Raw genomic sequence first — 27,351 nt, forward strand, 5'->3', positions numbered from 1 at the left:
ATATACATACATATTCATGAAGCAAACATAGACTGCTGCGTACTAATAATAAGTCAAAGATGGTCAAAATCCTGATGAAAGACATTCCTCACAAAATGAATTTGCATTTGACAAGGGTGATATGAAAATAAGATTTAGTTTTGTGCGCTGCTAATAGAGGTTCTGGGTAACTTCCTTAATTTGAAAAAATGACTAATTGTAGTGGTAAAACGCTTGTTTATTAAACTATCCAGGTAGTTAATATTTCACAGGCCCATGTTTTATGAAGAAATATAAGCTTCATATTTGAATTCGTTTAAACCATCGTAATTTTTTCTTATAAAGGAGCTTATGTCAACTTAATAACTATTAGGCTTGCACTTAGCCCAATAATCGATGACAGATATCTCCTTGAAAAGGGACCGTTGATTAAAGCATTTGAAGATGATCGACTTCTGCGCGCAATCTTTTCTCAGGAAAGATTTTAATTATTTCCTCTCCGACGTTGGATGAAAAAAATCAGCGAGAGCAAAAGACGCAGTTCCTTAACTTATTGGATTTCTCTCTCTCTCTCTCTCTCTCTCTCTCTCTCTCTCTCTCTCTCTCTCTCTGAAGAGTTGATGTCTTGTCTGCTTGTGCCTGTCTTACGAAAGGATAATCTGATATTATTAGACTTTTCCAGTCACGCCACTCAAATATTCGTAATTATTCCAGTGTGTTCAAAAAGGGTAAATAGAATATTTATTCACATAATTTCTCGCGAAATTATAAGAATAAGAGCAAAAGGACTATTGTCTAGGAATAACAATAGGGCTCGGTTCTTTCAAACAGAATGTGTGAACCTTTGCTGAGTAATTTTTGCAGTATTCTCTCCTTTTAAAATATATATAGCTGGAAAGTCGACAAAACAACTGGAATCAGTTTTCCAAAATACCTATCTCCAAAATTTATATTAATCCTTATTCATTATCAGTTTTGTATAGGATGTAAGATTATTTACCTTTCTGTTGTTCGTTTTGAAGCAAATAAGCAATGTGAAAAAATGAGGGAAGCATAGCATAGCATATTGTTTAATTCTCCATACGAACTACTGGCGTGGTAATGTAATGGAATTATCTTATGAAAAATATGTGGAATTATGCTTCTACCTTTCATCGAATAACAAATGGAAACTCAGTAAATGTGGATGGAAATCTGAAATATTATACTACCATTATTTTTGGATAGTAATTTCAAGATCGAGCTATGTCAATGCAGGGCCCATAGAAAAGCATCAACGTTTTAATAATCTTTAAAAAAATACCGATATTTCAATGGTTTGACATTCTTCATCAGTATTTCATGTATTAAGTTCTTGCCCTTGAGCCTAGAAACTTCCATCTCCTCGTTATTTAAATATTTTATAATACAAAAAGGGTTAAGCTGAATAATTTTACCTGAAACCTTCGTCCTACCCTTTCTTGTAATATACTATTGACCACCTTTCGCTTTTGATTCACTTTCCCAGAAAATCTCCCAATCACGTTATGGGATCCTATAGTTCCTCGTTGGATGAGTCGGTAGAGTTCTCGGCTAGCACTCTGCTAGGCCCGAGTTCGAGTCTCCGGCCGGCCAATGAAGAATTAGAGGAATTTATTTCTGGCGATAGAAATTCATTTCTCGCTATAATGTGGTTCGGATTTCACAATAAGCTGTAGGTCCCGTTGCTAGGTAACCAGTTGGTTCTTAGCCACGTAAAATAAGTCTAATCGTTCGGGCCAGCCCTAGGAGAGCTGTTAATCAGCTCAGTGGTCTGGTTAAACTAAGGTATACTTAACTTATGAGATCCCATGGAAAAATCAGAGATCACTTTTTCATTGTCATGAATATAGCTGCCATCATGTCTATGCTGATAATATATGAAAGAGTGATTTTCAAAAGTAAATTCTTACTGGAACCATTTGTTTCATATTGTTCTAAGTATGCAAAAAGAAAAATATAGAAGTAATTATATATATATATATATATATATATATATATATATATATATATATATATATATATATATATATATATATATATATATATATATATATATATATATATATATATATATATGTATATACATATCTTAACGATATCATTAGATAAAACTTTAAAACGTATGATAGCCGAAATATTTCCATTTATTATAGGATCACTAGCAGCTTGTCGACCTCAACACGAGATCAGTATGTTAATCATCTTTGTTTTGCACAACATTAATGACATGCATATAAATAAACAGAAAATTCGTCTCCAGTTATCCACCTCATTGTCAATTCAGTACGTTTTATGCGACATAAAACGTATTGGAATAAGAGGATTGGTTGCATATATCCATAATAAACCAGACTTCCGTTCTACTTTCTTGCCTGCCGAATCAGTAATGCGTATTTTTAATATAAAATGATTTCCAAGTTTTAACCGTTTCTAGCTCTAACCATATGCAAGAATACCGGACATTAGCAATAGCGATAATAACTTTTTCAAAGGAGTAATTTAGGAGACGTGGGAATTTCGGTTACTATTAGATCAGTGAGAGAAAGAGATGAACAGGGACTGTAAATAACTGGTGTAAATTAATGCGAAATGTAAGGGTCAAGATAGAAAAAGATATAAGAAATCATCAAATTTCTTTTATTTTAAATCTGACTTACTGAAAATTCATCTTATTAAAAATTTCAGTAAGGTAGTAATGTTATGAATCAGTCTTTATAAGCGTACTGAAGAACCAAAAAATTAACCTGCTATTAATTTTAAAGACTTACCTAATTGCCCTGGCATTCAGAAATTCCTTCGTTAGGAAGTTGAAGTTTTACAAGTGAAGTTTCAAACTGTTCTCGCAGGAACCCATACATTCCTATTTTAAACGTATTGTATCTTAGTTTTGACACCACGAATTTATACTTAGTTACAAACGGCTGTTCGGAAGGCAATTTAAACTTTCCATGGCTCCAGGACATGAGTTCCTAAATCTTCGTTTTCAAGGTGTTTCAGCATATTTCTTCACGCAGTGCTGCCAAGGATGTTTTTACACTATGAATTTTCTCTTAGGAAACTGTAAAAAAAAGTCTGAAACTTGTAATTAATTTATTCATACCTAAAAAAGTAAAAAGAAAAATTATTCGGAGCTGGATAAAGAACAAAATGTTAATAAAGTTATTTTTAAATAAATGATTTTTTAACACAAATATGTACCAACAAATAGCCTGAATTTAACACTCGTGATGTTGAACGAATACGGAAATTGACGGTTTACTCTTATTGTTTTCATATCATCTCACATCATTATCTCTTTTTATGTTTATCAAGAGCTGATTTTCTGATAAATACAGGTAACTGTAAACCAACAAAAGGTCGTTAAAATAATTAATTTATTTATATCTAAAAAAAGTAAAAAGAAAAACTAATTCGGTACAAAATAAAGAACAAAATGTTGAATGGTCTGAAGCGTCTCAAAGTAAGTTTTCCAATATTCCCCGAAGAGCTTCCTGGCAAAGCCATCGGACTTGTTTTTCTATAATGGATCTCTTCTGGCCGCCTCGCAAACTCATGTTTACTGTTTTTCAAAAACTTCTTCCATGTCCTCTCTTTCTGAAGAATGCTATGGATAGAAGTTTGCTTTCTCCTCATGTTTATTTTTATCTTTGCTTCTGTAAATTCTCAGTCAACAAAATAACTTGCTTTAAGTAGTCGAGTAAGTTAATGTATACACACACATACAATATATATATATGTGTGTGTTGTGTGTGTTGTCGTGTTTTTTTTTTCACACCTCCTCAGGGTCAAGTGATACAAAAAAGCATTATTCGTTTATGTACTGGCAGCAATACATAAACAAAAAAACTATCGTACTGCTGTTTAAAAACTAATTTTTTAAATAGTAGTTCGATACTTTCTATGTTTATGTATTGCTGCCACAGAGGTGTCTTTGTAACGCATGATTTTTTGTATCACTTGACCCTGAGGATGTGAAAAAAAAATCAGGAAAGCGCTTGGTCCACTCCTTGTTCCATTCGTTCTCCCAGCTCTATGACAACATAGAATATCGCAAGTTTTAGCGATAGGTTATCTATCTAATATATATATATATATATATATATATATATATATATATATATATATATATATATATATATATATATATATATAATTATATATATATATATATATATATATATATATATATATATATATATATATATAGAGAGAGAGAGAGAGAGAGAGAGAGAGAGAGAGAGAGAGAGAGAGAGAGAGAGAGAGAGAGAGAGAGAATCTTTTCATGATAGGATACAGAATTTTGCATGACAAATTACCTTGCCTTTATAGCAGTAAATTGTCAAATGACTTTCAAATAACTGAAATCATCGTTGAGAATATTTGTACCTATAAAGAAGGGCGTTTTGATTATGCTGTCAATTTTAACATCAGAAAAGTTATGTGTATATGTTACAAAATAACAATACGAGAAGCTATATTTGATATTAATTTTCTACTCTTTAAAGGAGCAGTTATTCCATAACTTTCTAATTGTCGTGAAACTACATAAAACCTACAATTTCTTACTTCAGCAACTTTGTTTAAGCTATTACATTTGTAATCTAGTTAGCCACAAACGATTTAAAACTTGCCATAAGAGTTCACAAATAGCAAAGTAAATAGATTTAAAGTTCATTACCGAATAATACTTTACTGATGTTTTTAAATAATATGAAAATAACTTCAAAAATATTTGTTAGTCTTTGATAAATCTTTCCTGCAAGTCACTGAGGTTCAAAACAGTCGCGAGGTCAGCATGGGATAGAAATAAAATAAATGTATTTCGCAGAGATTTTCATCGTTTTAATACTTTATACAGACTCTAAAGTAAATGTATTATCTAATAATGCATAGTTAATCATATTTACTTAATGTTTTTGGTGTTATTTTTCTTCAGTATTTTGTTTTAAATGTTGAAAATGAAAGTTGTTTCGAGTACTACTATTAGTGTACTTCGAACAAGCAACAATGATTACATTCCTTCTCCGTGTACGGGACTACCAACGCAAACGAGCAGATAGATAAAGAGAGAATTTTTCAGATCCTACTATAGGCTTAAAGCGTAACTTTACAGAAGAGTGATTTCATCAAATCTTTCTTCTATCATAACCCTGAAAGCATTCATATGCATAGTTAAAAATTTGCCTTAATCAATTATACAAGTTTGGAATATCATTTTTTTGACAATTTTTATGGTGAAAAAATCCTTTTCTGTAAACAATAATTCCTGAGGAACTGTGTGTGTGTGTGTGTGAGAGAGAGAGAGAGAGAGAGAGAGAGAGAGAGAGAGAGAGAGAGAGAGAGAGAGAGGTGGGTGGTGACAAGGGTAAAAAAAATTTTAGTTGTTAGCTAGAGCACAGAAAAGACTATGAACTTCTCGTCGTCCTTCCCAAAATCGCAATTGTTTCCAGAGTCTGGAGTCTTAAGGAGTTTAAATCCTATCTGAGCTGAAGCTTCAAACTTACATTATACTAGCTTAGATGACACCAGAGCCAAGTGGAAATTTTTATGTCCTGTTTAATTTTTTCTCAAATGAAAGACGCTTACAGAGGAACGATCTGTATTGCCTTAAGAATAAAATGACTAAGCAGCAGAATTGTTTGCAATTAAAAACAGGTAAATAATGCGCCGAAGTTTCTTCGTCGCAATCGAGTTTTCTGTACAGCCGCTACGGCGTATAATCAAGGCCACCAAAAATAGATAAAGATGGTGAGAATACACAGCACAATTTTATTTTCCTAAGTTTTCAGCGCCGTCAACAACCACCTTTTTTTTTTTTACCAGTAACGTACAGAAAACGATGATAATACAAAGTTATGCAACAGTAATCATGATAAAAACCTTTATTCTAAGTTACGGTTTTATAAGCCTACAACAGCTAATATTAGGGTATAGTGTCATTTGTAAGAGCTTCGTCTGTCGCGAATATTTCCATGGAGACCTTCGTAGTAAAATCTTTAAGGAGATCTTAAAAACCAGGAGAGTTTATGAAGGTGTTGTACAATCAAATGAGACTATTATATGGTAATAACCTAAACAAGCAACGAGCAGGACACACTATTAATAATAGTAAATATAATAGTAATAAAATCTCTTACATCTCTTGACACGTTTGTTCGAAATACATTCCTGCCTGTTCCTTCTGTCAACGATTCAGGCGTCCAAATTACAGAGAGCTTTGCTTTTAGAGTGGATATAGTTGAAATTTGTAATTTCAGAATTTGTTATAGTCTTGGTACGCACGAGTAGTATATAACCATAGTGTTTGACCTCAAGTTCATGTGTACTTGTCGACCTACCAGCAGAATTTAAATTGTCCGCCACCATGTTCGAGCTTTTGTTTCCATAGAAATGTGTCTTGTTTTCCAAAACCCTTTGTAATCACCCTGCTACTTTCTTGCTTCGCCATGTCCTTACTTTTTATTCAAAATTCCTTTGTTTTTTTTTTTTTTTTAGGAAGTATCCTTCTTTTGGAAATCAGCTTTAGTTCCGTCTTGATTAGGCTGAGAGCTTCTCCCCTATAAACAGCCCTACTGCTTATCAGGTAAGAATGAAAAAATACCACTAATAAATCTCTTCCTGTTTCTTTTTCCTTGATTCTTTTGAAGTCTCGTTCCTAGGGGCGTACATGGCATTTCTTTTAGGGTTAGGTTCTCTTTCATCTTTTGCCTTTTTTCTGTTCTTTCCGGTGACGCATTGATGACGTAGGTTCTATTGCTCTTTGGGTCATCACCGTAATAGTCGACTGTGCTGTGAGGTACAAATTTGTTCCTATTTTTTTTTACTTTTCTATTTTTGTTCCAGTGGAGAGATTTTTACCTAGTATTTTTATTTGTGGATCACTGAGTTGTTTTTGTTTTACTTGTTCACTATTTTTGTCTACTATCTACTTTCAATAACTATGCCAGCTAGTATACATTTGCTGCAGTTTTGTTAAAAAATGGCCACTATACAGGATTTTTTTCATATAAGGAGTGGAACTGATTTATATATTTAAAAAATGGTTTACTGAGCTGATCTTTGTGATGCAAGGAAATTTTTGGGAAGACTCTAGTTATTATTGAAGAAAGAGGCATCATTTATAACTAGTAAAATAGCTGACCTACTGCTTTGTAATATTTCTTTATATATGCATATTTGAGTTTACTGAATGATGAAAGAATAAGTTGCCGAGAGGAGCTCGACTTCCTTATAATCTAAATTTGAGGATGAATAATAATTTAACATGATAATATTAATCAAACCATTTTTTTACGTTGAAGGTTACTAGATGGCCAAGACATCTTAATCACACTCGCCAAATAAAAGAAAGGTGTGCTAAAGATTTATCTCTTTCAGAGTGATGCCACAGTTGCCGGTTTAAAAGGTTCTAGTACTATATTGTATCAGTTTAAAAGGTTCTAGTACTATATTGTATATAACACTAAGGATTATAGAGAAAGTAATGATATGATGCCAGTTTTCTATTGTAAAAAGATAATAAGCCTTGTAATATTGCAGTTTTGCCCTCTTTTACGCAATAAAAACATATCAGATGTAAAAACGTAGTAAAAACTGTCCAATGTACATCAAACTAAGTGAACGAATGGGGGATACAATAAGTATCATGAATCAGAATACCAAATCTTCTACACGAGCTTATCCTCTAGGCTGAAGGCTGATTTAAAAAAGATATATTTTTGTCAGATGTTCGGAATAGAGATGTTCAGTCATAGTCTGAAGAACTCTCCTTTGTGCACCTCTCTCTCAAGACTGCAGGTACTACTCTCTGTTACACCTTCGGTATTACAATCTTAATAATTACTGAGGTACTTTCCTATGACTTTCTCGCATCAATTAAAATATCAGTTATATATTCTCTGGCCAAAAATATTAGCATTTCAATTTACTAAGCTTATATCTGTACCTTACCGTTTAATGGTCTGCTGCTTCACAGTTCGTGTATTTTTAAGTTTATAATTTTCTTTCGTGCAGTTTATGCAAAGACTGGGTACAAAGATACAATTTATTTTGCAAGTTTGCAAAACCTTCATAGAAAGAGGCGCATTATGAAAATGAGAGAACGACATCTACTAATAACATTTGCATGCAGGAGACATGCGAAAAATATTTTTTTGTCTGTGTATAATGGAAATAAACACTAAAACCACGGGTATCGTAGAGAGGTAGAATGACTTGTAGGAAAATGATTTACGCAATGCCTAACGAAAAAGGTTACGCATAAATTGCTCCTTAAATGAGAATTTGGTAGAAGAAGGTGTAAGATAAATATAAAATACAACCGTGAGCTGTCTCTATTCATTGGAATAGGTATTTCCAGTAACAACTGCAGTCGTTTGTATCGCTTATGTCATCTGTTAGGATTTTTTATTAGTCGACAACATTTTCTTTTGATGTAAGATAATTTCAGAGAAATCTTTTTTTATTCTTATATGTATTTGGAATAATAATTTATTCCAAATAGATATATGAATAAAAAAGATTTCTCTGAAATTATCTTACATAAAAAGAGAATCTTTTTTTATTCCTATATCTGTTTAGAATAATAATTTATTCCAAATAGATATATGAATAAAAGAAAGACTTCTCTGAAATTATCTTACATCAAAAGAGAATCTTTTTATTCCTATATCTGTTTAGAATAATAATTTATTCCAAATAGATATATGAATAAAAAAAGATTTCTCTGAAATTATCTTACATCAAAAGAGAATCTTTTTTTATTCCTATATCTGTTTAGAATAATAATTTATTCCAAATAGATATATGAATAAAAAAGATTTCTCTGAAATTATCTTACATCAAAAGAGAATCTTTTTTTATTCCTATATCTGTTTAGAATAATAATTTATTCCAAATAGATATATGAATAAAAAAAGACTTCTCTGAAATGATCTTACATCAAAAGAGAATCTTTTTTTATTCCTATATCTGTTTAGAATAATAATTTATTCCAAATAGATATATGAATAAAAATGATTTCTCTGAAATTATCTTACATCAAAAGAGAATCTTTTTTTATTCCCATATCTGTTTAGAATAATAATTTATTCCAAATAGATATATGAATAAAAAAGATTTCTCTGAAATTATCTTACATGAAAAGAGAATCTTTTTTTATTCCTATATCTGTTTAGAATAATAATTTATTCCAAATAGATATATGAATAAAAAGATGTCTCTGAAATTATCTTACATCAAAAGAGAATCTTTTTTTATTCCTATATCTGTTTAGAATAATAATTTATTCCAAATAGATATATGATTAAAAAAAGATTCCTCTGAAATTATCTTACATCAAAAGAGAATGTTGTCGACCAATAAATTGTGCTGTTGCAGATAAATGTACACCCATTGATTACATATCCAGTATAATTGGATGGCGTAAATAATTATTCTGTAATTGAACTTTGAAAATGCTTTTAATTATCAGCAGCAAAATAGTTGTTATCTACACTACTGCCTGAAGTGGTAAACCACTTTTAATCATTTTATTCTACATATTAATGCATGATACTCCGGTACATTTCAGGTCTAAAAGCTCATAAAAAATGTTACTTTTCCTGTATCACACAATTTATATCATATTGCATATTTTATATATAAAAGTGAATGTTTGTATATTTGTATGTTTGTTTGTATGTTTGTGCGCTATAGAAATCCGAACCAATTGACCGTTCTAGACAAAATTTGGCACGTGGCCATCATTTGACCCAACTTACGTAATAGGGTAGGTTCAGACCCGTACCCCCGCCCCCTTCCCCTTTCCCCATTTTTAGAGAAACCTGACAAAATGGAAGATTGTTTCAAGATATGGTCAACAGTACTTACTTATACAACAGTATGTGGTAATTTCAGTGAATCCTGGAATATTTCCAAGTAACAGTGATCCTGAAGGATTAACGGGACTTAAACTACGTAAACTACGACTAAGTTTTTTTTAACTTATGTTTTTCTTGTTCTTTATTCGGTATCAAATGATAGCCTTCTTACAGAGTAAACGGCTGGCTAACGATTTTGAGTTCTTATTCATTTAGTTTAAGTTTCAAAGTAGCCTATATACTTCTGATTTGGATGATGCAATCCCAAATAATTAATTTTTGAGTTATAATGGTAAATATCTTTCATGTTTTTTCATGAATCTGTTTTCCCTGAATTACTGGGAGCGGCAGTTGACAGAAACATGTGGAACAAACACGGGCTAACTAATGAAGTTAACCAGTTTCAGGAAATTTAAAAGGTCCATCATTTTGACCGAATATAAACACACTCATCTTCATAAGCTATGGGGATGTCTGCTATGCCAAAATTTAACACTGTGGCGGAAGTGGTGACCTACGCCCGATACGTTATACATATAGCTCCCGGCACAACGTACATCACCGCATTTCTCGTTTGAAAGATACTTATGGTTGTCACATGATCAAATTTCCGAAAGGTTTAGCATACTTTTGCTGCATCTCTTACTTTTTCCTATGTACGTACTCATTAGTTCCCAGATATTCAAGTTTCATGGTTTTTCTTATATCATATTACAACGAGAGACAAATGCATTACTATTTGTAATGGTTTATTTCTTCACAGGTGATATAAGAAGTTAAGCTAGTGAGAAAACATATATTTTCCAATTAAGGTAATGTAGAGGAGATGGGAATTAAAAATCACTGTACTGATGAAGTGAGTTTAGTATTGATCTGCAGAAAGACAGAGTGCATGGAAGATAGACTTGAAAGATTTGACGTGCTGCTGATGAAACTGCTGCGTAGACTTTTTATTATAGCAGGCTTCAGAATTCTGCTGCCCTTGAGCGACAGAAATGTCCGTGCATTGCATATATTCGAGAGTACTTCGTTGGTTTACGTATTTGCTTTTCCCATTTACCCATAATACTAATTATTCCTTCATCAAAGTTAATGAAAAATTTTATTTTCTGTTTATAACACCTTTTCGCAAAAGCAGTTAACAAAGATAAATCATCATTAGACAAAATAAAAAAGGAGAGCTCGGAAACAACAACTTTCCACGCAAACAATAGTTTTCCCTAAGCATTTCACGTCAGTGATTATCTGTGTCTGCGTTGAAATGGCATCTGAGAAATCCCAAGTTTGTTTTACTGAGCTTCGTGAACTTTTAATCCGGACGTTCTGGGTGGATTTTCAAGCTTTCGACAAATATCACAGGAAAAGTCACCAGAATGTCTTCAAGAAATATTGACCCTTCTCTCTCTCTCTCTCTCACACACACACACACACACACACACACACACACACACACATATATATATATATATATATATATATATATATATATATATATATATATATATATATATATATTGTGATGGCTTGGATTAACCACCACACTATATCCAAATATAATAAATCAATGAGTATTCACCAACACAATACTAAATCCACAATTGGTGGAATAGTATCTCAACCTTTTAGCCGTGTGCAAAAATCAATTCAAGGCAAAAAAATACCAAGAAAAATCCTTAATTTTAATACATCAATATAAGCCAGAAATAATACCTGAACCTCTTCAGATACAAAAATAATATGAATATCAATTATACTTAACAACCACTTACCCAATTAATGATAGAAAAACAACTCATTCAAACACAAAAAGGAGGGGGCCCAGACAGGAAGAGAAAAGCAAAAAGAGAGAATATCCTAACGAATACAATCTAATATCCCTAACAACTTTTATCTATAGTTTTCTGTGGCTCCTCTTGAAAGACCGTCATTCTCCACGTCTGGAGGATAAATCAAGGCAGACGGGGTGTTAGGGCCCAAGACAGGATTAAAGTGCCGTGATCTCAACAAGAAGTCGTCTATATTCTATACAAGGGTTATAAATATCCTACCGTAGGACAGTGAGGTCCCCTTGGCTTTAATAACTGGACCAAGGGTATGGAAGAATTATCCGAAGATGAACTCTTAAGCTGCAGAGGGTAATGGATCCACGATATATTGGCGGGTGTACAGATCCTCAAAACAAGAAGCAAGTCAAGCAGCAGTCCAAAAGCCAACCAAATGCCCAGGCAGAGGTCCAGAACGTAACTAACTCCTACTCTTGTAGGATAAATATAAGACCCTCGTCCACCCAGGGCTGTGGGGGAGTGGGGGGAATGGAATGTACTGGGAAGGCCTCACACCCACTCAGCACCATATATGAAAAAGACAACTGGCATTAGTAAAATTATAAAAGAGCGAACCACCGGAGAGGAGCAAACAAGCTAACAAAACAAAAATAACACTTAAGTACTTTACATTCAAAAATTCATCCAGACTCATAAATAATTACCTAATTAAATGGCAACAACTGACACCTCCTCTCCCAAAGAAAAAAAAAAAAATTACTAAAAAAATTTTTTTTAACGTTAATACATAATCTAAAATTCAAAAAAAAAAATTATGTATAAATCACAATGAATCAATAATTGTCAATCAACTGTAAGACAAGATATACAAATCAACAAGAGAAAATTTTTCTCCACCAATAATACTTATATAACACTTAGAACACGGGCTAGGGGTGGCAAGAATCAAGGATAGCAGCTCACAAGAATAGCAACTTTATAAGTACCTAGAAAATCATAATCTTAATACTAGTACATATACAGAGAAATTTCCCAAAGCCAGAAGCTCCATTACACAAAACCTGAGAACTTCACCTTGTTCTCACACAAAATTTAGAGCTAGACATTGCTCTAACAACCGGGTTCCGATATATATCGTTCATAGGCCATAACCTTTTCCACAAAAAAAACACTGTCTAATTTCAGTGATACATTTCATTCACTGCTAACGAATGTTTGGCCAAAAACCACTGTCTTTATCTCAGTGACCACTACACTCGTCACCATAGTGTCCAATACATACACCCTCATTGAATGATACAGAGAAGACCGCAAGAAGACTCCCTGCACAAATAAACACACCAAAATCAATGAAGCGTAATTATTAGCCTGAAATTATAGAATAACCGGGTTAGAGCCTATCTTTTCCCTTAACTTAGTAGTATAAACCTAATCGTACCCGACACCTTAAAACTTGGAAACCTTTTTAGTCAACCAATAACTGGTACCATTTGCCACTCTCAACTTTTTATAACAAGTAATCCATACAATACATATAAAACATCGACACATGGCCTGTAAAGAAAATTATGATCATTAATAAACAAGTCTTACATATATATTTTATCTCTACGTGCTCACTTCAACAGCACACATACCGTAATTAGAACGATACAGATACTATACCTTTAATAGCAGCATAGCCCTCTGCCACAAACCACTATTCAACGCTGCGAGAGAAAAATCGGCAACAACATTATCTTTTCCTGGAACGTGTGAAAATTCCAAATTCCATTCTTGCAACATGAGACTCCATCGCATCAATCTTTGATTTTATTCTTGTATCTACTGATGAAGGTCAGGGGATTGTGATCCGTCAGGATCTTAATAGGTGTATCTGTGGAGGAGAGATAAACCTGAAAATGATTAATGGCCAATATTACAGCAAGGGTCTCTTTCTCCACAGTAGAATACCTACGTTGGGCGGAGGACAACTTTTTGAAAAAGAATGCGACAGGATGAGAGACTCCTTGTTCGTCATTCTGTAACAACACCGCTCCTACACCAACGTCACTTGCGTCCGTAGCAAGAGAAAACGGAAGGTCGAAATCAGGAGCCCTCAGGACAGGGAAATTAAGTAAAACTCTCTTCAAATTATCGAATGCCCTTTGCGTTTCCTCAGTCCAGACGAAAGTTACACCTTTCTTAGGAGATTAGTCAAAGGATCGGCAATGTCAGAAAAATTCCTAACAAACCTTCTGTAATAACCTACTAAACCAAGGAATTTTCTGACATCCCTCCTACACTTAGGAATTACCATTTTCTCAATACATTCAATATTTGCTTGCTTGGGAGCAACTTTACCACCACCGACTTCATGACCCAAATATACCACCTTCGCCTTTGCGAACTCACTTTTCTTTAAATTAATTACTAAACCAGCCTTTTTCAAAACCTCGAACAGTGCCTAATACGTTTTAAATGCGTTCCCCAGTCATCACTATAAATAACAATATCATCAATATAAACAACACACCCTTCCAAACCATAGACCAACGTATTCATTAACCTCTGAAAGGTAGCAGCCGCGTTCTTCATACCAAACGGCATAACTTTACATTGAAACAGTCCTTGTGGTGTTACGAAAGCAGACAAGGCCCTTGCCCGCCTCGAAAGAGGAACCTGCCAATAACCTTTCAGCAAGTCAAATTTACTTATGTATTTAGCCTTACCCATACGATCAATACAATCCTCAATTCGAGTAATGGATAACAGTCAGACTTAGACAACTCATTCAACTTACGATAATCAAAGCATAAACCTGAAATCTCCATCAGATTTCTTTACCAATACAACAGGTGATGACCACGGACTTTGGCTGGGTTCAATCAGGTCATGTTTTAACATATAATCAACTTCCTTCGCTACAACCTCATTCTTGAAAGGATTCAACCTGTAAGGAGATTGTTTTACGGGCGTGGCGTTACCTACGTCCACGTCATGTTCAAGGACCGAAGTCCTTCCCGGTACATCCGAAAATAATTCCTTATAATTAAATACCAATTTCTTTAAAGACCTTTGTTCTCCATTACTTAAATGAGAAACCATATTAGCAAAATTTTTCAAAGAACCCTTATTATCCGATAGCCATTCACTTCCATCAAAACAATTTTCATCAATATTTTCACTATCTGAAAAAGAAAAAAAAAGTTATTATCAGACACAACAACATCCCCGATAGAGGCCACGGAATAACCTTCTCCCGTTCATTATATGCCTTCAACATATTTATATGGCAAAGCTGAAAAGGTTTCCTTCTCTCAGGGTCTCTACTAAATAATTTACCTCACTTAATTTCTTTGAAATTTTCCACAGTCCTGAAAATGAAGCTTTTAAAGGGTTTCCTGGAATGGGAAGCAATACCAAAACATTATCACCCACTACAAAAATTACGCTCCTTAGTCTTTCTGTCAAAAAGTATTTCATTTTCTTTTGGCTACACAATAAATTTTCACCAGCAAACTTCCAAGCCTTTAATTTATCACCCAAATTACTAACATAATCTAATAAATTTATATCAGGGCGTCCCCTCCCAAGATTCACGAACCACATCCAATGGACCACGCACACAATGACCAAAAATAAGGCTGAAAGGTGAAAATCCTAAAGATTGACTCGGCACTGACCGAAATGCAAATAATAAGTAAGGTAGTTCCTTATCCCATTCGGAACCATTAACCAAACAATATTTCTTTATCATAGACTTGAGGGTTTGATGGAACCTCTCCAGAGCTCCCTGACTTTCTGGATGATATGGAGAAGAGGTTACATGTTTTATATTCAACTCTGCCATTTTGTCTTTGAAATACCTACTAACAAAATTAGAACCACAGTCCGATTGAATTATTTTAGGCATTCCAAACCTGGTGAAAAATTCTATTAGTACATCTACAATTTTAGCACTTTTCATAGTACGCAGCGGAATCGCCTCAGGATACCGAGACATCTTATCCATGATAGTAAAATATATTCATTTCCACTACGAGTTCTTGGTAAAGGTCCCACAACATCAATAATCACCTCCTGAAAGGTTCAGAAACCACTGGAATAGGACATAAAGGCGCTTTTGGAATAGGCTGATTGGGCTTACCGACCTTTTGACAGACGTCGCAACTATTGACAAACTTCTTCACATCTGCCTTCAACTTGGGCCAATAATAATTCATAAGTAACTTGACCGAAGTTTTATGAATACCAAAATGACCAGCCAAACCACTCTCGTGCGCCAATGCAATCAACTCATTCCTGTAAACATAAGGAACCATTATTTGTTTCAAAATTTCGTGATCAGCATTATTAGCCTCCATGGGTCTACTCAACCTATACAAAATATTCTTAATAATCTTAAACTTAGGAGTAGTCAGATCAGGCACCTCGCCCGACTCTATAGAGATATCCTGAAAATCCTTTTTCTGAGCCTTAATAAACTCTTCAACAGTCCAGTTAGGTTTATTCTTCATAATATCAATATCTCCTACAACTACGCTACCGCTACGATCTAAACTACTTAAATCAACATCAATTGTTGACTCTGCAGCGTCAACAATTCTAGCACTAGATCGAGTAACTACCGCTACTTCATGATCGGGATTTACCAATATTGGACAGGTATTATTCTTAAGTGCAACGTCATTTCCTATGACAATATCAACATCCTTAACAGGAAACTTATCAACGATGGCCAATTTTAAATTTCCTGAAAAGGAAGGACAGATCAAGTTAAAATTTTCAATAGGGTAAGACTTTACCGTATCAGGGAAACCAGACAGCAACACAAATTCATTATTTTTAGAAACCAAATTACCCGGCAATGCCTCCCGAAGAACCAAAGACTGAGCTGCTCCAGTATCACGCAAAATCCGTACTTGCCTTCTCTCGGACGAATTTACGAACGAGACACTACCGACAGACAAATACTTATCAAAGCAGCCACGTAGTCATTGGTCAGTGGTCCTTGCGAGGACGGGTTCTCTCTCTCTCTTTTCCACACTCATTACTGGCCTACCATCAACCCTTTGTGATTTTCTAAATGCATGACACATACTTTTTACGTGCCCCTTCTTATTGCAAAAGAAACACGTTAGTGCCTTCAACTTTTCTGGATTATATCCATAAGGTTTCCTATAACCTCTGTTAGGAGAAAAATTATTATTATTGTTATTAGTATTACTCTGATAGTTATTACCCTGATGCTTACCCTGATGGTTACTTCCATAATTGCCTCTATTAAACCTCTTACCAATATTATTATTACAATTATTATTCCTGCCTGTTCTAACCCAACTAGACTTATTTATTGTTACACCTTCTAACTCATGTTTATGAGATAGATAATACTCATCACTAGCGATGGCTACTTCTGAATGGTATCGAGTTTTAACTCTTCAAGATGGACCTTCAATTTATCCGGTACACACCTCTTAAACTCTTCCACCAACATCAATTCCTTTAATTTATCAAAATCAACCACCTCTTTGGACTTAAGCCAATCACTAGCATATTTGTTCTTTAGACCCTTGCAAATTCTACAAACGTTTGCTCCCTACATTTTTGTAAGTTCCTGAAGCGTTGCCTATAGGCTTCAGGGACCAGTTCATAGGCCTTTAAGACAATGGCCTTCACACTCTCATAATCTGATGAAAGATCCTCCTCTAAAGTTACATAGACCTTTTGGGCCCTTCCCACCAATTTACTTTGAATAAGAGTGGTCCAATATTCTTGGGGCCACTCCAACCTTGCTGCTATTCTTTCGAAAGATACAAAAAATTCAGCCACATTATTTTCCTCAAATTGAGGTACAAATTTGAGAGCCTGCGCTAAATTAATAGCAGGCGTTACAGACCTATTTGGAGAAGTGGGAGGGGAAGAAGGACCTGCACCTCTCATGGCAATCTCATGCTGCCTCTCCCTTTCCCTTTCCTCTGCCTTAAACTTTTCTATTTCCAAATCCACCTTCCTCAAAGCAATTTGCCTATCCAAAATTTCTACAGATACCACACCACCTTTTTCAGATTTCACTTCTTGTTCCCCACCAGCCTTTACAGTTTTTATATATTCATAAATTTGCAATAACAATACACCCTTTTTTATAGACACCTCATATTCCAGTTCAAAATGCTGCGCTACAATTATCAAGTCATCCCTATTCAACTCTGCAAGCCTCTCTTGCCACCCCTCCACTAAGGAGTTCTAATACATCAACAACCGACATAATGAACACCTATTCACAAAAGCAATACACAAAAAACGCGAGGAGGTGAAAATATGCTGCCTAAAAAAAAACTAAACCCCAAGAATCAATTTTGCACACACCAGTGAATACACAGGAACGGAAAAATCCTGTCAAAACGGTCGCCACTTGTGATGGCTTGGATTAACCACCACACTATATCCAAATATAATAAATCAATGAGTATTCACCAACACAATACTAAATCCACAATTGGTGGAATAGTATCTCAACCTTTAGCCGTGTGCAAAAATCAATTCAAGGGGCAAAGAAAATACCAAGAAAAATCCTTAATTTTAATACATCAATATAAGCCAGAAATAATACCTGAACCTCTTCAGATACAAAAATAATATGAATATCAATTATACTTAACAACCACTTACCCAATTAATGATAGAAAAACAACTCATTCAAACACAAAAAGGAGGGGGCCCAGACAGGAAGAGAAAAGCAAAAAGAGAGAATATCCTAACGAATACAATCTAATATCCCTAACAACTTTTATCTATAGTTTTCTGTGGCTCCTCTTGAAAGACTGTCATTCTCCACGTCTGGAGGATAAATCAAGGCAGACGGGGTGTTAGGGCCCAAGACAGGATTAAAGTGCCGTGATCTCAACAAGAAGTCGTCTATATTCTATACAAGGGTTATAAATATCCTACCGTAGGACAGTGAGGTCCCCTTGGCTTTAATAACTGGACCAAGGGTATGGAAGAATTATCCGAAGATGAACTCTTAAGCTGCAGAGGGTAATGGATCCACGATATATTGGCGGGTGTACAGATCCTCAAAACAAGAAGCAAGTCAAGCAGCAGTCCAAAAGCCAACCAAATGCCCAGGCAGAGGTCCAGAACGTAACTAACTCCTACTCTTGTAGGATAAATATAAGACCCCTCGTCCACCCAGGGCTGTGGGGGAGTGGGGGGAATGGAATGTACTGGGGAAGGCCTCACACCCACTCAGCACCATATATGAAAAAGACAACTGGCATTAGTAAAATTATAAAAAGAGCGAACCACCGGAGAGGAGCAAACAAGCTAACAAAACAAAAATAACACTTAAGTACTTTACATTCAAAAATTCATCCAGACTCATAAATAATTACCTAATTAAATGGCAACAACTGATAATATATATATATATATATATATATATATATATATATATATATATATATATATATATATATATATATATATATATATATATATATATATATATATATATATATTTATATTACGGCTTTTCTTATAAAATTTATTGCGAGAGTAAAATTGTCATTAAATTTATTTTTTCCAATTGCACGAACTTGTAAAATGAAGTGAAAAGCTAGCTAGGATTTCGATAAAACTTTTTAATGTAGGAAAATATCGCACTGACAAAATTGTTTCAGAAGATGTGTTTGTGGATGTTTCTTGTCCGTTTTTACAAGCTTTATCACCAGTGTGCTTAGTGGTTACTCAGGCTTTTATGATTTCAGATACGCATTTCTGTCTTGAGTTGAGAATAATCAGGAGCGAGGTCAAGGTCATGAGGGTAAACAAAAAACAATAATGCGGGGTAATTCATGTTATTATGGGTAGTAAAAAAAAATCACGAGTCACTGATCGTATCAAGATGAAGTGGCATGCTGCATGCAAACGATTAGGATAATAACTGAGTTATCAATGGATGCTGAATGCGAATGAAAGACCAAATGGTGAAGCTGCTGTGTTTAACTATTTGAACAGCATCTGCACTGTAGGAATTGTTGATATGGTGAGAACTCTAGAGATAAAAGTGGTGAAAAGGTATTTTGAAAAGATCTGGTGTCGAAAGAGTGGGTACGTCAGGTTGGTGAAAAGAGAATAATTCAAAAGAATAATTGACAGGAGGAGGGGAACAGTTACTCAAAAGGACGGATGTTAATATCCGGGAAGTGTAAGAATGCTTCCAAGATGACTGTCTTTAGTATTATTTCAACATACAGCCGATGAACCCACTGTAGAGACACATACACAGACACACACACACACACACACACACACACACACACATATATATATATATATATATATATATATATATATATATATATATATATATATATATATATATATATATATATATATATATATATATATATATATATATATATATATATATATATATATATATATACATACATATATATATATATACATACATATATATATATATATATATATATATATATATATATATATATATATATATATATATATATATATATATTAAACTAGCTAACCTTGTGCAGGTATTTTTTGCACATGGGGTATATATATAAACCAGCTAACCTTGTGCAGGTATTTTTGCACATGGGGTTCATTTATGATATAGAATTCAAAGTATGAGAGGCAGTGACAGTTATGACACTCATTTTCTGGAGCCATCCTTTTAGGGAAACGGCTTAATATTATAAAAAATAGAAAGACACACACACGAACACACACACTTATATATACACACATATATACACACACACATAACAGAGGAGAGGAACTTCTGCTTAAGCCAAAAAATGGAGACGGTTCATCCATAAACATTCTTCTATTAAGTAAAAGACAGACCGCAAGCAGAGGAAACCCAGACGCCTGACATTTCCCGGAAATGTCTCGGATAAACAAGATAAGAGGAAACAGAATGGAACCAGCTTAGTGTGCCTGACATTCTTTCTGACGGGCAAACCGAGTCCCAGAGACTTCATTTCCTGCAGTCGTCTTCAGTTCTCTCCTGTGTTTCTTCACTCCCGCAAAGATGCATTTTTTTTTTTCTTGCTAAGTCTCTTTCCGGAGCTTCCTGAGTCGATGAATGTACTCACACATGCGATTCGTCTTGGATTTCCCATGAATATCTGTTTCGTTTTATCCTCCGAGGTCTAATAATCTATTTTGTCTGATATAGAATATATCTCAAGTGTTCCTTTTATTATTATTATTATTATTATTATTATTATTATTATTATTATTATTATTATTATTATTATTACTGGGTACAATTCCAGATAGATCTGTTTCTTTTTATCCTCCTAGTTCTAATAATCAATTTTGTCTGATATAGAATATATCTCAAGTACTCTATTTATTATTATTATTATTATTATTATTATTATTATTATTATTATTATTATTATTATTATTATTATTATTATTATTACAATTCCAGATAGATCTCTTTCGTTTTATCCTCCGAGCTCTAATAATCTATTTTGTCTAAATAGAATATATCTCAAGTGCTCCTTTATTTTATTATTATGCGTATTTTATTATTATTATTATTATGTAAAAATAGACCTGTTTCGTTTTATCCTCCGACTAATAATTTTCTGTAAAAAAAAAAATAGATTATTTTTATTATAATTAATTATTATTATTTTTATTAGGAATTATTATTATTATTATTATTATTAATTATTATTAATTATTATTATGGATTTTAACCCAGAAAATTCAGATAGATCATGCTTTTAGCAAAACTTCAGGACTATTTGTCGTATTTATAAAAAGTCAAAAATATTATCTCCAAAAAAAAAGCGCACAAAAAAATTAACTCTACCCAATATTTAGAAAGGATTTTCTGTTTGATTGCTTAAGGCACATCTAGATAAAAAGTGTATTGTAATATAATGTTTATCCGAAGAAACCAGTATATCAAACGATATACCTCTTCCCAATAATATAATGTTTGTCCGAATATATCAAATTACATTCCTCTTCCCAATATACGAACATGGAAGTCCAACGAATATCAGATGGCATCACTATCTACTCTCTCATTCACATCTTCAGAGCAAACACATTAAGACCCTTGGATGGTCCGTCCTTTTATTTGAACTCTCCCAATAGTAACCTGATAAAACTGTTTCTCTTTTCATCTTTTCTCGATTCGTTTTATACACCATAAATAGAATCTGGAGCAATTCTTTGTAAGTATAAAACACATCATAAAAAATATATATTTCTGGGGTTCCTTTAGCGTAGATGTTTTGTTTTTTTATTCAAATGCCAGTATGCACGTGGCCTCATCAATCACGAACAAAATTAAAATTTTGTTTTCTATACTTGTTTTTCGAGAATTTTGGCCGAACTATGCCATATGTTATCAAATAATTCCACTGTAAATCTAGATTAGCTCTGAAATGGTCCATGGATAGTCGAAAAAGCTGTTGGTTATGAAAAGAATAAATGCAGCAGTATTGTATTACGAGTATACCATAACTTGTAAAGCACGCAAGCGTCCAAAATTTTTCTGATGGGTCTCTCTTAAGTAACACCTATTTCATTGATCCTAAGAAGCTCCCGATATTTAAGGATGTAAAACACTGTTCCACTGCATACCAAGTTCTCTTACTTAGAAAACTTAGCCTCGCCTTAGGACTGGGTACCTTAGTCTTCCTAATGTTATTTACACTAGGCATCTGAAACCTTCCTACACTATGAGTTTTCAAATTCTAGTTAAAAATCATTATAAAAGTATCAAAGTAACCTTCAAAGAAACTTTAATTACAATTGATTTGAAGCCTTTTTAAAGTCGTCGTGTTTATGTAGTTAAATCTATTACTCAAGTAACTGCAGCATGTCTGTATCTTTCCTCGTTTATAAGGGAAAAACATCATACTTATCACAGTATCAGTATAGAGCTCAAACTCCGATATGGTGATAGTCTCAAAGCAAGAAAATTCAGTTTCAAGACATTAAATTTCAGGATTCTTATTATTTTTAAAAGACCTGATCTGCAGTAATTGAATTGATTTTGTACCCTAACTTAGCTGTAACTCATGTCAACGCAGGTCAGCGACAACCTATATTGTTTACTATACCGGTTTGCTATTCGCTATTATCTTTATTTGGCACAGAAAGAGTTTTCCGTGAACTGAATGCAACTGTTTAGTATAGGAATGTTAGGATGCCCGTATTTTTTTCGAAGCAGAATCTGTTGCATTTCCATCGTATCTGTTTTTATGACTCTGGAAAATCTGCATATTTTTTTCCAGTTAGAAGTGTTTTCCAAACAATTTACTTATAGCACAACGAGGAACAGTTTACTTACTCATAGCACAACGAGGTATTTTACGATGCGCACACTTTCGTTGCAATATTGCAAACAGGCTCAGGAATAGATATGGAGAAATTATTATCCAGATTACTATATTGTACATTACCTTAGTTCTGTACGAAGTAATAAATTTCCGCGGAATCTCAGCAACAGCACTACAAGCATTAGGTTTGCAATTTTGAAATCTAAAGAGCTTGAACGACCCTTTCAATACGCAAAAACTTTCTACTTCTTTCTCTAGTTATATCCATGACACATATAATGAAAACAATTATCCAGAGTTTGAAAAAATTTTTATTTCATACTTAATCAACATCAACAATACTTCCATAAAAGAGAATCGGCTCAACCAACAGTCTCTCTCTCTCTCTCTCTCTCTCTCTCTCTCTCTCTCTCTCTCTCTCTATATATATATATATATATATATATATATATATATATATATATATATATATATATATATATATATATATATGTGTGTGTGTGTGTGTGTGTGTGTGTGTGTGTGTGTATGTATAACTGAATCAAGAAAATATGGAACGTGATGAATATATAAATAAAGACAAAATCTGCGAAGGAAAGAGAAACAATGGAGTGCTGCAAGGCCTTTCGACTTATAGTCTGCTGAGTCAAGGCCTATAAGTCGAAAAGGCCTTGCAGCACTCCATTGTTTCTCTTTCCTTCATGGATTTTGTCTTTATATATATATATATATATATATATATATATATATATATATATATATACATATATATATATATATATATATATATATTATATATATATATATATATATATATTCGAAAATTACACATAGACACCACAGATTATCTCCTAATCTTATGAAACAATCCTACTATCATCCACAGTCAACCTACCCCATAACTCAACTCTTCGACCCTACTTTCATCCGATATCTCTACTTTCAAATACCTATGGGGAACAATTGCTTCTGCTCCTCTACCCACCATATTAACAATCATTGCTACACCCGACTGTTTCTCTAAACCTCAAAACCAACTCGTTCACATATTTACACGGAAATTTATATACTCATGTATATAACTAGAATATTTTATTCACTAGTAACTAAAATCACGTTTTCTTGTAATAACTCCTACCTTCATCTAGTGAAGAAAAAAAATTGTATTTCGTTAAAATCGTGTAAGATGGCCTTGAAAACAGAAAGGTGGCTCACCTGAGAGGAAAAGATCAGAGGGTTAGTGGGCTGTCATTTGAGGAATTCCTAAGAAGTTCTTACTTTGATGTATTTCTCTGTGATCTTTGTGATCCCAAGAGATTCGTTCCCAGAAGCCATTCGATTATATTTGGCTTAGTCACGTTGGAGGGATTAACAGAGGTGAAAATAAATTATTCCAAATCCTCTTTTTCCAGTGATTACCCAGTTTGGAGTAGAGAACATAACATCATTAGAAATATGTATTAATGCACAGGCGAACGGTGCAATTTCCGTTATGTTAATAAAAGCAATCATCCAATGAATTCGACAGGTTCAACAACGATAGTTTGTTCCAATAACGCAGCAGAAACATCAAAGAGCCCAGTTTTATGAAAGAAGGTCTTGTGAGAATATGAACAACTGTTAATGAATGTATAAACTTGATCCGTTCATTTCAACAGAAATATGTAAAATGAGCTCACCTTCAGAGAATAGTAGTAAAGGATTGACCTCAAGCTCTAACGAGTCTCTGATCCGTCCTTCTTTTTTCCCAGTTGTCAGATGTGAATATTTGTTTTTCAGTTGTCTTGATGTTCATTGTCATTGTGAGTATAGTATAAATTCTGAAAATTTCTACTTTAACTTAGCTGTAACTCATGTCAACGCAGATCAGCGACAAGATGTCTCGAGAAACTAAAGGCCCGGTTCGAATTTATACCCAGTATTCATTTTCCTAATCGACTCACGCACGCACACACACTCATTATATATATATATATATATATATATATATATATATATATATATATATATATATATATATATATATATATATATATATATATATATATATATATATATATATATATATATATATATATATATATATATATAAATATATGTATATATATGTATAAATATATATATATATATATATATATATATATATATAATATATATATATATATATATATATATGTAAATCATGTATATATATATATATATATATATATATATATTATATATATATATATATATATATGTAAATGTGTATATATATATATATATATATATATATATATATATATATATATATATATATATATATATATATATATATATATATATAATATATGTATATATGTGTGTGTGTGTGTGTGTGTTATGCATATAAAATTAAGAGAGACATGCAGAAAGAGTGCGAGAGAGTAGGAGGAGGAGTACGAAAGAGAGAGACAGACAGATATAAATCGGTAGCTGTCCGAGTGTATTTAACCATAAATTTCCAAAACGATTTCATCGCAGTCCTGAAGCTCAAGAATATCTAACCTTGGCCTGAATATCGATGGTACTTATTGTCAGCAACCTGTTGGAATATTGCCTAATGAAACCCCATTCAATGCCTCTTCAGACCGGCTGTTTCACATTTGTTTAGGATTAATTTACACATTTCATGGATTAAGGGATCATTGGTTCGTGCGACACTTGACGGAATTTTAACGCTTGATGCCTGTTTATTTATTTATTTATTTAATTATTTATTTGTTTGTTTAATGATTTAATGTATTTAAACATTTTTGTCATTATTAATACTGTGGCCAAAATCCATTTTACTGTCGAGTTTTGTTTTTGCTTGCAGGCAGTGACCACAGATCTCATCATTCGAGCATACATTTATATCTGTTTAAGTGAATTTTGCACAATTAAGAATTATAATATAAGATTTTCTAGGAAATACCGTTTAAAGTATATTTAATCTTACATGAAAACAAAAACTAACTATACTTTAGATGAGGAGGCGCATCCGTAACAAATATATTTTCACATACGTCACTGGTATTCAATATATTTTCTGTCAGTAATGAGAGTCAAGACGCTGTTCACCTCCATCTTCTATGTTCCAGCACATCTTGGCTCCTGAGGCATTTCTGTTCCTGCATTCCTTCCACTTCAAAGAATCAAACCATTCACTCCCCTCCCCCTCCCCCCCACCATTTCTCCCTCCTTCCTCCCAAGAACTTTGAAATGTATCAACTTTTTTTCCATCCAACAGTCGCCCATTAAGTCCGTCTAAACAAGCAACTTCAAAACTTTACGATCCGTCTTCTCACCTAAACAAACCTCTTAATTAAAGCCTAAAAGCTTTAAGTATCTTACACGTATGCATTCGTAGTCTCTTCTAGTGTTCTCTAATTATCTTTTAAAATGAACACTTTAATCTTGTAGACGAGTGTTCGCTCAAAAATCTCTAAAACATTTCCAAATTTTTTTGCAGAGAGATCCTGCCACTTCTTTGCTTCATATGGTCTGTGTCTAGTTCATCTCTCAATCTAGCATCATCAGGTAAGGAAAAATATCTATGTATATATACAGTACATATACATGTATGTGTATGTATATATATATATATATATATATATATATATATATATATATATATATATATATATATATATATATATATATATATATATATATATATATATATATATATATATATATATATACACTGTGTGTATAAGGAGAGAGAGAGAGAGAGAGAGAAGAGAGAGAGAGATTAAAATTAAAATAACATATACAATTATCACTTTCAGCAGCAAGAAAGAGGAGCGAGTAGGTGTGGAATATATTCCGTCTTGAAAGGAATTGAATTAATCAACTTTCGCCTTAAGGAACCGGGCGCAAAAGCCTTTAGGATCCACTTTTAACGAAGAGACTGAACACAAAGGGATTTTTCTTTAAAGAAATGCAAAAATAGACAGGATAGTTCCCGGCTTGGTTTAAAAGAAAAGTGAACTTTTCATTTTAAAGCTATGTGGGGTTATTGGTAAGCCATTAGTCTTCCGAGGGACGAGGCATTTTTCTGGAAACAGGCCTAAACTTCATGACGCCACCGGTGATCTATTTCGGTGAGGCAAGTCTTGTAACCAACTGTGCACATAGGCCGCTTAGGGGCAAATAATAAACCATCCAAAATACTTAGGTCTTGTAATGAAGCCGCTTTAGTTAATGCTATGTATTTTTACATGAATCGCGTAAATTTACGAATTGTCGCACACCATTTAGAGAAGAAGTTATTGTTTCATCGACTTTGGTTTATGTTATCAAATCGTTTGAATGATAATTTTAGTTTATTTGACGGTGCTCTAGAGTCTGTTGATTGGAAGTATAAATGACAAAATT

At 33.3% G+C, this 27,351-nt stretch overlaps 1 long non-coding RNA gene across 1 annotated transcript in view; it reads left to right on the forward strand.

Annotated features, from left to right (window-relative positions):
• LOC136829137 (uncharacterized) overlaps positions 1-27,351 on the forward strand; it is a 170,016-nt gene that overhangs the window by 98,545 nt on the left and 44,120 nt on the right. The window contains exons 4-5 of the long non-coding RNA XR_010850311.1: positions 6,496-6,583; positions 26,444-26,511. This is a non-coding gene — a long non-coding RNA (uncharacterized lncRNA). The remainder of the gene's footprint in view (positions 1-6,495; positions 6,584-26,443; positions 26,512-27,351) is intronic.

Source organism: Macrobrachium rosenbergii, chromosome 44 (assembly GCF_040412425.1).
Source record: "Macrobrachium rosenbergii isolate ZJJX-2024 chromosome 44, ASM4041242v1, whole genome shotgun sequence".
NCBI classification, from domain to species: Eukaryota; Metazoa; Arthropoda; class Malacostraca; order Decapoda; family Palaemonidae; genus Macrobrachium; species Macrobrachium rosenbergii.